Source organism: Lissotriton helveticus, chromosome 8 (assembly GCF_964261635.1).
Source record: "Lissotriton helveticus chromosome 8, aLisHel1.1, whole genome shotgun sequence".
NCBI lineage: Eukaryota > Metazoa > Chordata > Amphibia > Caudata > Salamandridae > Lissotriton > Lissotriton helveticus.
In genome coordinates, this window is record NC_136069.1 from 1,150,202,977 (window position 1) to 1,150,216,931 (window position 13,955).

A 13,955-nucleotide genomic window follows, 5' to 3' on the forward strand; every position below is an offset into this window, starting at 1 on the left:
AGCAGTAGTAAGTCCAGCACCACACACGACCAACCACTGCAACACCCTCTCATTTAAACTAATGGAGGTCGATACTATAGGAAATACGGTTAAAATAAAATATTGAACATAGATACAAATATAAATAAATATTATTTAATATAAAAAGATCTAAAAATGAAACACATTTTGTATTTTATTTTGAATATTTCAAAAACCTTTTTTGAATTTAAAAATCAAGTACCATTATTTTGGTTCAAATATAATTTTAAGAGTGTCAATTGATTTATAAATAACTTTTAATCATTATTATTCGAAATTTTTAATAATGAATGAAAAATAGTTACTGTCCTTTCTGGGGGGATATTCTTAATAAAAAATAAAACAGTAAAAATGATTTGTATATTTCATAGATTTAAATAAATTAAATATTGAAAAAAATCATCAATAGCAATGTAGAGTTTTTTAATTTTCTATTTTAAAATAAATATATAACATTAAGTTGCATTCATATTTAACATAACCAAGTTTTACAATTTATTTCACATTTAATAAACTTGAAACAGTAGAACTATGGAAGTGCAGCTTGTGAATACGAGTAGGTTTACTCTTTTGAGAGTGAGTGGGTGTATGTCCCTCCCTGCACCTCTCCCAAACCCCTCTTTAACCCCTCCTCTCTCCTCCCTAGACCCCTCCTCTTTAGTGATAAAAAGGTCCCCATTATCCAGCCACTCTTCCCTATTCCTCATGGCATTTATTACTAAAAAGTATTCCTAAGTGTGGGGAGACTCCTCATTAGAGGCAAAGATCTCAGCACAGCAAAAGATAGGACATGTTAAGAGATACACTTGAAATACGCTCAGACTATATTTGGTCCAGCCATTAGCAAACCTAGTCTATATGGGACGTTGTGCAATTTAACCTCTCCGATAGTGCAAGGCAAGATAAGGGCGTCCACTGTCACACTTGTTATTCGCAGTGGCTTTGGAGCCCTACATATGCCATACTTAAAAAGTCTGGTGGTATCCCTTCAGTCATTCTCAGTGGCGAGGAGTGTTGGATTGCTGTATATGGAGACGACAGATGTCTAGTCTGGGCACAGCTCATCGAGCTACAGAAAAAGAAGATTGTTTTTGTGACAAAATCTCAGGCAATTTATTGAATACTAATAAAACAGAGATTCTAATTTACAGGAAATCAATATCAGTTATATGTTAAGTGACTATTATGTGTTTGGAGTGACCCTCAAAAAAGAATGCTTGAAAGAAAACATGACTATTTTCCTCTTGTGACTGTTCTAATGGAAAATGACCAATATGAACTGCGTTCAAATATGAGGTCGCCATTATTGATGCTTTCCATGTGCACAATCTGTGTGTTATAATCTCCAAAACAGTCATCCCTAGGGAAGAGAGGTGTGGTTCACAAGAACATTTATGTCAATAAGGATACACACATTCAAGGCATATAAATGTCCCAACCATAAAGACCCAGGGGTGCCACCATATATTTTTTCTCAGAATAACATGATTTTATTTCACACTTGTATTTTTCTCTTTATACAGTGTTTGCTCAAACAAATGATGCTGTTTCAATGTCGTGTGAGTGATTGGTGCAATGTAGGGTGACCACCTCTTTCCACATTATTATGGACACTGTTTCCAGTCCTGACCTTTCATGTGGTAACCTAATGCATTCTGGGTGTTGTAGTCTTGCTTTGCATCCATTGAACTAATTAGACTAACACACCTATAAAAATGATTTGTAGGTGAAAAGTTCAGGACTAGAGACAATGTCGGTAATGACCTACAGTGAAGAGGTCACCTTAGTGCTACCACTCTACTCAGAAGTCCTTAATTTATTACCCTCACTCAGATGAAAAGTAGTTAGCTGTTCTGGAATGAAACCTCCCCAGTAGGTCACATATCGATCTCGTGTACACAAAAAGGCTAAGGAAAAACTTTTTCCAATGCCTGGTGGGTTGAGAGGATCCTGGGTCGGAGTAACATCTCCCAAGTCAAATCATTGCACCACGAAAAATTACTCCAACCGACCACATAGTGGTCAATCAAGGTGCACTTACAGGGGTGAAGCGAAGTATGAAGTGTGAGGATAGGTGTGTAACTTCACCAAAAGGGGAGCAAGGAGGCAATTCCTTTTTGTTTAGTTACCCTCACACACCCTAGTGGTGTCATGCTTCATCATTGGGTCACCCCGACGCCTATAAGTCGGGGTGGGCTCGACCACAGTGTTGGGAGCTATTTGCAATAGTTGAAGACCAGGGGATATTAAAGATAAAACATCTCAGACTGATTCCCAGTTTCCCTTTATTCTTGGGTCTGTCAGGGTTATTGAAAAGTTTTAAAAACGAGTCAATGGGAGTATTGTGGTCCCATGACCCTAGTGCCAACATGATTCAGTCCATTTGTGGCCTTAATGGTCCTGGACTTTTTTCAGGGCAATGGTCGGCCTCCCTGGGGGACAGAGAAATGGGGGTTCCCTATCCTGTCAGTGAGGGCAGAGTAGCTGCTCCTTATGTGTGTGACAGATGAGTTATCTGTCATGCGTGGTTCTCCATCTGTGAAGAGAACAAAGAGAAACAACATACAATATTGTATGAGCATATTGTGGTATTTCCATGATGCTGTTTCCTATATACGTGCTTTGGAAGGAGACCGAGCCCAGGTATGCCCAGTGAATGTGCAACATAGTAGTGTTCAATCTCTTCCAAACATGTGTCACTTGCATCTATATCTGTACATAATATTGCTACGTGACACATCGATCTCCCCAACAGCCTCCCAACATGTTGAATTATAATACTTACAGTGAATTGTGTGGCCTAGGGATCAGGGTCATGCTTAGGGCATGAAAACCCTCAGAGTTTTTTTAACTTAAATTAGAACTTGTTGCATACATGGTACATGCCTGGCACCCTGTTACTACGTTGGAACCTGTGACCTGAAGGATGCATGTGGCCCTGGGCATACTATGAATACATGTCTTTCAGATGAATATATATTTTAGAAGTTGTATTTCCTCTCTGCCCTTCCCAGAACCTTTCTACTGGGATAAGAAAACCTGGCATTCACTTTTAACATAATTGCAGAACCCACTGACTGATATGATCTTCACTCTACGCCCCATAGCTACACAGCTCTGTCCTTAAGTTGCCAATAATTCAGGTGAGGCTCAGGCAGCTGCGCCCGGTGCACGTAAGTGCTGTGGAGCGGGGTGGCGTAGGCGGGGGCGTCGGTAACAGGCGAAGGAATAGGTAAAACTAAATAAATAAATAAACCATATTCCGTTGTCTGTCAAATTCTCCCCCGCCGTCTCCACCCCCCAACCGCACTTACCTGCACCGGCCGCTACTGGTCTCAGGTCATTCTGGGGGTCTAGAATGTTGTCCAGTCATGAAATGTTTATGAATATGTGAGAATGGCCCTCCTATGTGGTTCAATCTCTGAAGTAGCTCAACTATGACTAAAGAAGGAAGCAGATTAAAATCAAAGCAGCACAGATAACACATAAAAGTGAAGGAATCAGTTGTCGATTTTTGCAGTGCAGAGGATGTATTGCTCCTCTTTCATAGAGCAGAAAGAAGTCAGTTGCAGGGGTTACAGTGAATTCTATGTCAGGACCGGAGGCGAGGATTATGCTTATTCTCTCTTCACTTTATTCATAAAAACATAAACAGCAGCCATCAGATTAAAGCCCAAACAACTTCCCATAACATCAGGGAAAACAAACAGAAAATCCATTCGTTCTTTCTCAATTTCCATTATCCAGGCTGTATAACCCTTGCTGTCACTTCCTGTAGCCCCTCTTTCTTCGCTGCTCGGCAGCTAGTTCAGTAACTTTTTTGGTCCTTTCTTGCCTATTGCTATGTTTATGCTCGCTGCGCTAAGATTTGTGTAAGATGTGTGCAATTGAAAGGTGCTTTCTCTTTTAGAGACCTTCTTTAGCTGTGGGAATACTTGGGGTTCCTTACGCACCTTTCCTCACCAATCGCGTGACCACGGTGCGGTCCTCCGCCCGCTAGAGGGCACTTTGGAGGACCCGTGACTCGCTGGATACAGAGCGTGAATCTCGTGTGGGATTCCTCAGTCGTGCTCCGTTAGCCTGCCGCTGCCCGCGCCCCTTGGCTGCCTGTGAACGCCCAGAGAGTCTGGGTCTGTATTTTGAGATCCCCTTGTGTTTTCTATGCCCGTCAGGGCCGGTAGTGGTGCGGTGCAACAGATCTGTGCTCACTTACACCCTGCAATATTCTTGGTCAGGATAGGTAGCATGCTGGGCTTCTGGCCAGAGCATGGACACCAGTTGACAGGCAAGCTTCACCCTTGATAGTGTGTGGGTGCTGGGTGTGCTGGGGCTTGTGCCTCTTCAAACTTGTGCCACTGGCCACTAAAATACTTACCTGAGGGACCTGCAGCCAAAACTTTCACACACAGTGTGTGTGCCTGCTCTCCTAGGGAGACCCTAGCCTACCTGGTGTGTGGGATTAACCCTATTAGTTCAATATGGAGCAGGATTATTACGAGGGGGAGAAGGACTCCTTGTCATACTTACAATGGAATGACAATTTCTATGAAGCTATAGACACATCCATTTATGGGGCCGTCAATGAACTGAGGACACCCATGGAGCAGAGGTTGGCCGATAAAATTGCACAGAAATGTGCCAAAATGGCGCAGGTGAGCTTGGGCACAGTACCTCCCCGCATGGGAGGCGATTACAGGGGACGCATGGGTCCTACAGACGGTGCAGGAGTTGCAAATAGTGTTCTATGGCTCCCCTAACCAGTTTGCCCATCCTCAACCAATCTCTTTTTACTCCGCCGATGTGACAATGATAGATGAGGAGGTGGCCGACCTCCTTCGCAAAGGAGCAATTTGCCGCACGGTAGTCCATTCGTTTTTTTTTACCAGCAATATCTTTTTGGTCGACAAGACCGATGGGGGTCGGAGGCCAGTCATCAACCTCAAAGATTTCACGAGTGGCTCGTATATAGCCATTTCAAGATGTAGGGTATCCACCTCCTCAGAGATGTGCTGCTTCCATTCGATTGGATGGTGCACCTGGACCTGAAGGATGCGTACCTGAGGGTTCCGGTTTTCCCTCCCCACAGGCGATTCCTCAATTTTCTCTGGTGCGATCAGGCTTATGAGTTTCTAACTCTGCCCTTCGGCTTCGGCCTCTCTTCCGCCCCTTAGTGTTTCACCAAGGTGTTCAAGCGGTGGAGTTTTTACGTGCGCAGGGAGTCCGGCTAATTGTTCATCTGGACGATATAGTTATCCTGGCGCAATGCCCCTCAAGGTTGAGAGCTCATCTTCAGATAGCGGTGGAGGTTCTCCAGGGACTGGGGTTTGTGATCAATGAGCAGAAGTCGCTCCTGGGCCCAACGCACAGAGCAATTTTTCTGGGATTCGTCATAGATTCCACCGCATCCTCTCTCAGCCTTCCCTCGCAGAAGGTTGCAAAGATCCAACATGAGATTTGCCAAATCCTAGCCAGACAACGAACCTCTTTGAGGCAGATTGCATGCCTTGTGGGCCTACTCTCAGCCTCGATTCAGGTGGTTTTTCCCGGGCCATTACACTATTGAGCCTTGCAACGCTGGAAGGCGCATCATTTGAGCAGAGGTCTCACGTATTCCCAGGTGGTTCCTCTGACAGACGAAGTGAGGGAGGAGTTAGAAAGGCGGCTAGCGCATATGGAGGCCTGGAATGGAAGAGCTATCTTCGGTTCCGTTCCCGACTTGGTGATAGAGTTGGACGCCAGCAAGGCAGGCTGGGGCACTCGGTGTGGGGATTTTTCCACTGACGGAAGTTGGTCTCCTCAAGAACAACGCTTGCACATAAACTGCATGGAACTCTTGGGGGGGGGGTCCTTTGCAGTCCGCTGTTAGACCAAGGAATGGATTCAGTCCTCTGTGCTCCTAAAGATGGACAATGTCTCTGCAGTGAGGTACATCAATCATTTGGGAGGCACCAGGTCCCAAGCATTGGCAAACATGGCCAAGGAGTTCTGGAATTTCCGCCTTGACAATCAAGTCTCTGTGACGGCAGAGTATTTCCCGGGTCAAGACAATCAGGTGGCGGGCTGGCACTCTCGCTATCTTCGGGATGCCAATGTTTGGAAACTGGACCCGCAGGTTTTTCACCTGCTAGCGGATAGATGGGGCGCCTTCTCCATCTACCTGTTTGTGTGTCGGCTCAACCATCAGCTTCCACTGTTCTTCAGTTGGAGACCGGGTCCGGTGGCGGTGGCGACGGACGCATTCACTCAGGACTGGAGTCAGGAGGACGGGTATGCATTCCCTCCCTTCTCAATGAAAACGCGGACGTCGGCCCTGGTCCGCAGACAGAAGGCAACAGTGGTTCTGGTAACTCCGCTCTGGAGGTCGCAAATGTGGTTTCCGGTTCTTCTGGAACTTTCTTGGGCTTCTCCAATCCGACTCCCCCAATTTCTTCGCATTCTGACAAATCCAGAGGGCGAGCCTCACCATCTGGTGGAGGAGGGCTCGTTACAGCTCATGGCCTGGCGGATTGCAGGCAAAGATGGAGACTCCCGGGGCTTTCGCAGCACTCTGATCTCTTGCTTTCCAGAGCCTGGGCGGACAGCACATCCAAACGTTACCGGTCCGCTTGGACACGATAGATATGTTGGTGTATGCGAAGGGAAATGGATCCCTTGGTTGCAGATTTAACTCACGTCCTCAATTATCTGGCAAGCTTAGTGGAAAAAGGCTTGGCGTACAGGTCGGTTAACACTGTCAGGTCCGCCATTTCAGCGGGTCATGCTCCGGTTGATGGGGCTCCGCTGGCCGAACATCCCTTTGTCTTCAAGTTACTACGAGGTATTCGCTTGTCTCTTCCCCCGGAATCTTGGTATTCAGTTCTCTGGGATGTAAACTTGGTGTTAAATCTCCTCCTCTCCTGGCAGCCCAATCGGTTTCTTTCGTGTTAAGAAATTTCAGCTGGCTATATTGTTATGCCTAGTCTCATGCAGAAGAGTCTCTGATGTCCGAGCCTTAGACATTATGGCTAGAGTTTTCTCCCCAGAAGTGGTGACTTTCACGGTGAGAAGACGCACTAAATCAAACACCTGCACGATTTCCTATCCAGTTTTTGCAGATTCCCTGAAACTCTGTGTGGTACAATGCCTTAAAGCCTATGAGGAGGCTACGGAGGAAGTCCGTCCACCGGGGGAACGACAACTCCTGATAGCACTCCAAAAAAAGTTCAAAGCAGTTTCTTTACCCACTATAGCCTGCTGGGTCCGATGGGTAATGCAAGAGGTAGGCATTAATACGAGTGCATTTGGGGCCCATTCAGCACGGGGGCGATGGACTCCAAGGCCGTCAGTCTGGGCGCTTGGCCGGAGCATCTCATGAGAGCGGCAGACTGGTCCCCGGACTCTAGGTTTAAAAGGTTTTACTTTAAACCAGTGCTGAATGTGGTCCAGGTGGTGGTAAGTAAGCTTTGAAGGAGCATATTCCTCGCCTCCAGGCCTGACATAGAATAGAAATTTGCCTAGCCTACGAGAAGGTAAGTTTCATTTCTATTAAGGACACGAAGGCCAGGATTATCCCTCCCAGCAACCAGAATGGATGCGGACCCGCCCGTATGGGAGTAGGTAACCTATCTTCGTGACATTTTTGTTCTATGGGTCAATCTTTTAACAGGATATTGACTTGATGATATTGTGCATATGTGATTTTCATATACCTATGGAATGGCATTGCCGATGCTGACGCATATTGTATTTACAGGTAATGAGGGATCAAGGCAAGATGCGTTGATGAGAGAATAGTATGACTCGCGCAAAGAAAGAGGGGCTACAGGAAGTGACAGCAAGGGTTATACAGCCTGGATAATGCACACTGAAAAAGGACTCATGGAATTTTCTGATTGTTTTCCCTGGTGTTATGGGAAATGTAGTTTTTGCTTTAATCTGATGACTGCTGTTTGTGTTTTGATGATTAAAGCAAAGAGAGAATAGGCATAATCCTCACCTCTGTGTCCTTAACCACTTGGATGCTAAGACTATTTTAGGACTGCAATGTAATTTCCATTGAAATCAATGGAAACTCCATGACGAGCTGGGCTCGTCATGAGCGTCGAAGGGGTTAATAGAAATGAAACTTACCTTTTTGTAGGCTAGGCAAATTTCTATTCACCTGTGCTGTTGTTCATTTTATAGTAGGATGACCACTTCACTCTAGGCCATTACAGTCAATCTCTCCAGTTCTAAGCTTTTCACCTACAAATAATTTTTGTCCAGCTGTGTTAATAGAAATAGTTCCATGGAAGCAAAGCAAGACTACAACACCCACAATGCATTAGGTGGTCATATCAAAGTTCAGGACGGGTAAAAGTGTCCATAATGATCTGGAAAGAGGTGGCCACCATAGTTAAAAGAGTGTACTTAAAAAAATAAAAATGCAACTTTGTAAAAAGAATGATGAGCATTTTGTCCTTGACTGTTTGTTTATTTTTTAAACTGAAACGTTTCAGCTTACATTTATTTCCTATACGTGAAACTGTCAAGTGGACACAAACACAGATATTGGTCATTCTCTTTTATTTACCCTGTTTTCCTCCCGTGTGCAGGGGTTGAAGAAGCAAGTGCTTCTTCCGCTTTGTGTCAAAGTTTAAAGGAAAGCGCACTGACTACGGATTTCAAATATAAATATTTCTTAAACAGAAGAAATTAATTAGTTAAAAATAATGTATGTATTTGCATTAACACCATTAAGGATTACCTAACAGATAAACATTAGCAACTACTCTGCCTGGAAGTGATTGCTCAGAATAATTTCCATATCTAAGGTGTTGCCTGAGTGAAACTAGTTAAAGGTGGAAGGATTTGTCTGTGAGGAAAAGTACTCAGGATGTCTTTCACTTGCTCTGGAGAAAGTGACTTTCTCTTGAAATAGAAAGCAATGTATTACTTATAAATGTGTCCAAATATTTGAGATATGTTATTGCATGTAAAACAAGAATGTGGTGTGAGATGAAGTGGTTGATGATGGCATGGAATTCATGGCTCTTTCAAATCTGTGACTATCGTAAGCAATTAAATAGAATTTTCGCGTGCAGACAAATATAGAGGATACAGAATTTGCCACTTTTTTGCAGTAGACACAATAATAAAAGATAACGCAGTTTAATTCGCTATTCAAAAACTGAAAGACAAATCTGAGTTTCAGGTGTACAAAGGAATGGTAATATGCAACTGATTATGTAAAAGAAAAGATGTATATGCATTTGATGTTTCTTTTATGTGTGGAATGCTTTCACAATCTGCTTTATCGATTTTCATAATTCTGCATAAGTGGTGCTTCATACTGCTGTTGAGGAGGTGATACACATTGGCAAATGGTAGTATATGGAGGGCTTGAAAGGGGGTGAATTTGTGGCCTGGGAAATGTTTTAGTGCAATGCATAGTGATTAGAGTGGTGCCCTTAACTTCTAACATCCTATAAAAATTGTATGGGATCCTCTTATGGCTTCTGGGGGAAGAATTTGCTACACATATAAACCCGAAAATTATCCACAATAGCAATAAATGTATTAATACTTTAATATTTGTAACACATAAACATTATTCAATGTGTTACTCTTACTCTCTTTTAAAGTATGCAGTGCAACTTTTATGCTTGTATATCAGATTACCACCTCTGTGAGTAAAAGCAATTAAAGACATGATATATTTCTAAATTTACATTTTTAAACAAGACATGCAACATTCACAAATATAATTCCAAACGAATGCCCTGAACATCATTAATAGGGGGAATTGCTTCATCCACAATATATATAATACAGTCCATGTGGTCTCTAATGAGGGCTATGTACTTCATTGTACTAAATCAGGTTCCCCACTAAAGTTCAAAATGAGTTTAAAGTCAATCCATTGTGATCATGCTCTAAATAAGATATAACATGCTGACACGTTTCAACCTCCAATGCAAAGGATAATATTCAACTGAGGTCTTCCTCAGGGGGTGGCAGAGTGATCTTTCAAAACACTATGTCCAAAAGACATATAGATATAATTAATATTGTCATCCATTTTATTTCTTCAGAGAATTATTTGAACAAATTGCTTGGTAATTCTAGTGGTGGCATTTCTCTGTTGTCGACCACTGTGGGATAGAAGGCGATAGTGATGTCTTAATTTATAATCTAATTTCATGATGAACTTTTTTTGCATGTGAAACCCACCACAGTGCATCCCTTGTCTTACACCAGGGTTGTCTCATCTGACACTTATTAGTAAATCTGAATCGTATTGCTGGAAGAAAGTAGCATGTTGTATGTCAAGTCAAGTCAAGTCAATAAATTTATATAGTGCGCTACATACCCAGAGGGTCTCAAGGCGCTTGTAGAGGGGTGGGGACTTACTTGTCAAATATCCACGTTTTAAGTTGCTTTCTGAATGCTAGGTGGTTCTGAGTAAGGCGAAGGTGAGTGGGAAGTGAGTTCCAGGTTTTAGCTGCCAGGTAGGAGAAGGATCTACCTCCCATGGTGGTTTTGTTGATGCGAGGTACAGTGGCAAGGGCCTGGTTGGAGGATCGTAGCTGGCGGGAGGGGGTGTAGAAGGACAGTCGTGTGTTGAGGCATTCGGGTCCAATTTCGTAGAGTGCTTTGTGTGCGTGGGTTAGGAGCCGGAAAGTAATCCTCTTATTGACGGGGAGCCAGTGGAGGCTTTTCACGTGACCAGAGATGTGTTCTTTACGCGGGATGTCTAATATGAGCCTAGCTGAAGCGTTCTGGATGCGTTGGAGTTTTTTCTGGAGTTTTGTGGTGGTACCGGCATAGAGGGTGTTTCCGTAGTCCAGTCGGCTCGTAACCAGAGCGTGGGTGACTGTTTTTCTAGTTTCGGTGGGGATCCAGCGAAATGTTTTTTTGAGCATGCGAAGAATGTTGAAGCAAGATGAAGAAACGGCGTTGACTTGTCTGTTCATCGAGAGTGAGGAATCCAGGATGACGCCCAGGTTCCGTGCGTGGTCCGTCGGGATGGGTGCTTTTCCAAGGGCCTCAGGCCACCAAGAGTCATCCCAGGCGGAGGGGGAGGTGCCTAGGATGAGGACTTCTGTTTTGTCTGAGTTCAGTTTCAGACGGCTGTGCTTCATCCATTCGGCTACTTCTTTCATTCCTTCATGCAGGTTGGTTTTGGCAGTGTTGGGGTCTCTGGTGAGTGATAGGATCAGTTGAGTGTCGTCGGCGTAGGAGATGATGTTGAGGTTGTGTTGGCGTGCGATGACCACGAGGGGGCTCATGTATACGTTGAAGAGGGTGGGGCTGAGTGAAGATCCTTGTGGTACGCCGCAGATGACTTCAGTGGCCTCTGACTTGAATGGTGGAAGGCGGACTCTCTGGGTTCTTCCAGTGAGGAACAAGGTGATCCATTCCAGTGCTTTTCCTTGGATTCCGATGTTTCTAAGGCGTTGTAAAAGGGTGCTATGACAGACCGTGTCGAAGGCTGCGGAGAGGTCAAGGAGGATGAGGGCGACTGTGTCTCCATTGTCCAGTAGAGTTCGAATGTCGTCTGTTGCTGCGATGAGGGCGGTTTCAGTGCTGTGCTTGGCTCGGAAGCCGGATTGAGAGGAGTCGAGGGATTTGTTGGTTTCGAGGAATGCGGCGAGCTGATTGTTGACCGCTTTCTCGATGACTTTGGCCGGGAATGGAAGGAGTGAGATAGGGCGGTAGTTTTTGAGTTCGGTGGGGTCAGCTGTGAGTTTCTTCAGGAGGGCGCTGAGTTCGGCATGTTTCCAGCTTTCAGGGAAGGTTGCGGAGTTGAGGGAGCAGTAGATGACGTCTCGAAGGTGTGGTGCTATGATGGAGTCTGCTTTGTTGAAGATGTGGTGAGGGCATGGGTCTGTGGGGGATCCTGAGTGGATGGAGTTCATCAGACGGATTGTGTCCTCAGTGGAGATTAGCTTCCAGTCATTGAGGATATTCAGGGGGGGTGGGGGTCCTGCAGGGGGTTGGGTGGGTTGGTTTTTGGGTCGGTTGTCGAAGCTGTTGTGGATGTCTGCAATTTTGTTGTGGAAGAATGAGGCTAGGGAGTCGCAGAGGGCTTGAGAGGGGGTGATGTCGTTGGAGTTGGCTGAGGGGTTGGTAAATTCCTTGACGATGTTGAATAATTCCTTGCTGTTGTGGGCGTTGTTATCTAGTCGGTCCTTTAAAGCGGCTTTCTTGGCATTCCGGATCAGTTGGAGGTGTATGCGGGTGGCGTTTTTGAAGGCGTTCTTGGTGCTGGTGGTTGGGTCTTTTTTCCAGGCCTTCTCAAGGGAGCGACAGAGTTTCTTGGATTTCTTAAGATCATCGTTGAACCAGGAGGCCTTCTTGCTGCCTAGTTTGATTTGTCGTTTTTTCAGTGGTGCTAGGATGTTGGCGCTGTTGGATAACCATTGGGTGAGGTTGGTGGCTGCTTGGTCTGGGTTTGAGGAGTGGGCTGGGGGGTTTTGAAGAAGCGATGAGGAGATCTGGTCGATGGTGATTTTGTTCCAGTTTCTTTGCAGAGTGGGTTGGGGGTGGTTGTTGGATGTGGGCTTGTTGTAGGTAAAGTGAACGCAGCTGTGGTCAGTCCAAAGGAGAGCTGTGGTGTGGCTGAAGGAGACATGTTTGCTGGAGGTGAAGATAGGGTCGAGTGTGTGACCTGCGATGTGGGTGGGAGTAGTGACAAGTTGTTTAAGTCCGAGGTTGGCGAGGTTGTCCAAAAGGGTGGTGGTGTTGCGGTCGTTGTTCTTTTCAAGGTGAAAGTTGAGGTCTCCCAAAAGGATGTAATCCTCGGAGGGGAGCGCGTGTGGAGTGATGAAGTCCGTGATGTCTTCACTAAATTGTGCGCGGGGTCCTGGTGGCCTGTAAAGGAGGGTGCCTCTGAGTGTGGTCTTAGGGTCGGTGTGGATCTGGAAGTGAAGGTGTTCAGAGTTGGCGAGGTTGACGTCTGAGCTGGTTGAGATGCGGATGGATTTCTTATGGACTATAGCGATGCCTCCTCCTGTGTGGCCGGTGCGGTCCTTGCGAATGATCTTATAGCCTTCCGGGATGGCAATGGTGATGTCTGGTGCTGATGTGGCGTTCATCCATGTTTCTGTCAGGAAGGCGACGTCCGGAGAGATGGTGTGTAGTAGATTCCAGAGGTCAATGGCTTGTCTGTGGACCGAGCGGGTGTTGAGCAGGATGCATTGTAGGTGGTTGGGGTCGGATATCTGTAGTGTGTTCGTGGGTGAGGAGTTGTTCTTGGTGCCGTCGAACTTGCAGGAGTAGCAGGAAAAGGGGCCATGGGTGTGTCCAGGGGCGGCTTGGACGCAGTTGGGGGAACGGCCGGGGTTAAGGGCTAGGAGGGTGGTGGCATCGTAAGTGATGCGGGAGGGGTGGACATTACGAGGACCAGGGGCTCTGGCGCTGGGCGCGGTCCAGGCGCGGACGGGCGTAGACGGGCTTACCTTTGGCGCACCTTCGGCGCGGATGAGGCGCGTTCGCTGCGCGTGGACGCTGCGCGTTAGGTCATTGGTCATAAATGGTGAGTGAAGGGGGCGGAGCGTGGGAGGGTCAGCAGCTGGGAGGCGGTAGCAGGGAGGAGGGGCGGGCCAGGGAGCAGGTAAACAAGATGGAGGGTCAACGGGAGAGTAGGGCAGGGGCAGCAGATGCACCGGGGGCACGGACGAAGTCCCAGGGAGAAAATAGAGCCTCAGCAAGTGTCGCGCTTCAGAGTACAGTAGAGCGAGCTGCAAAACCTGGTGAGGTACTATGCCTAGAGTCACGTAACGAGGCAGCTCTGTGGGAATGCGTAAACACAATGAATGTCAAAGCGCAGCTGATTGCGTGTTGCACGAGCGCGATGTAAATGAGATAAATAAATGCGCGATGCAAATGAAATAAATAAATGCTGTTAGAGATCAGCAAACACAATGAATGCCAAAGCACAGCTGAATGCGTGCTACACGAGCGCGATGCAA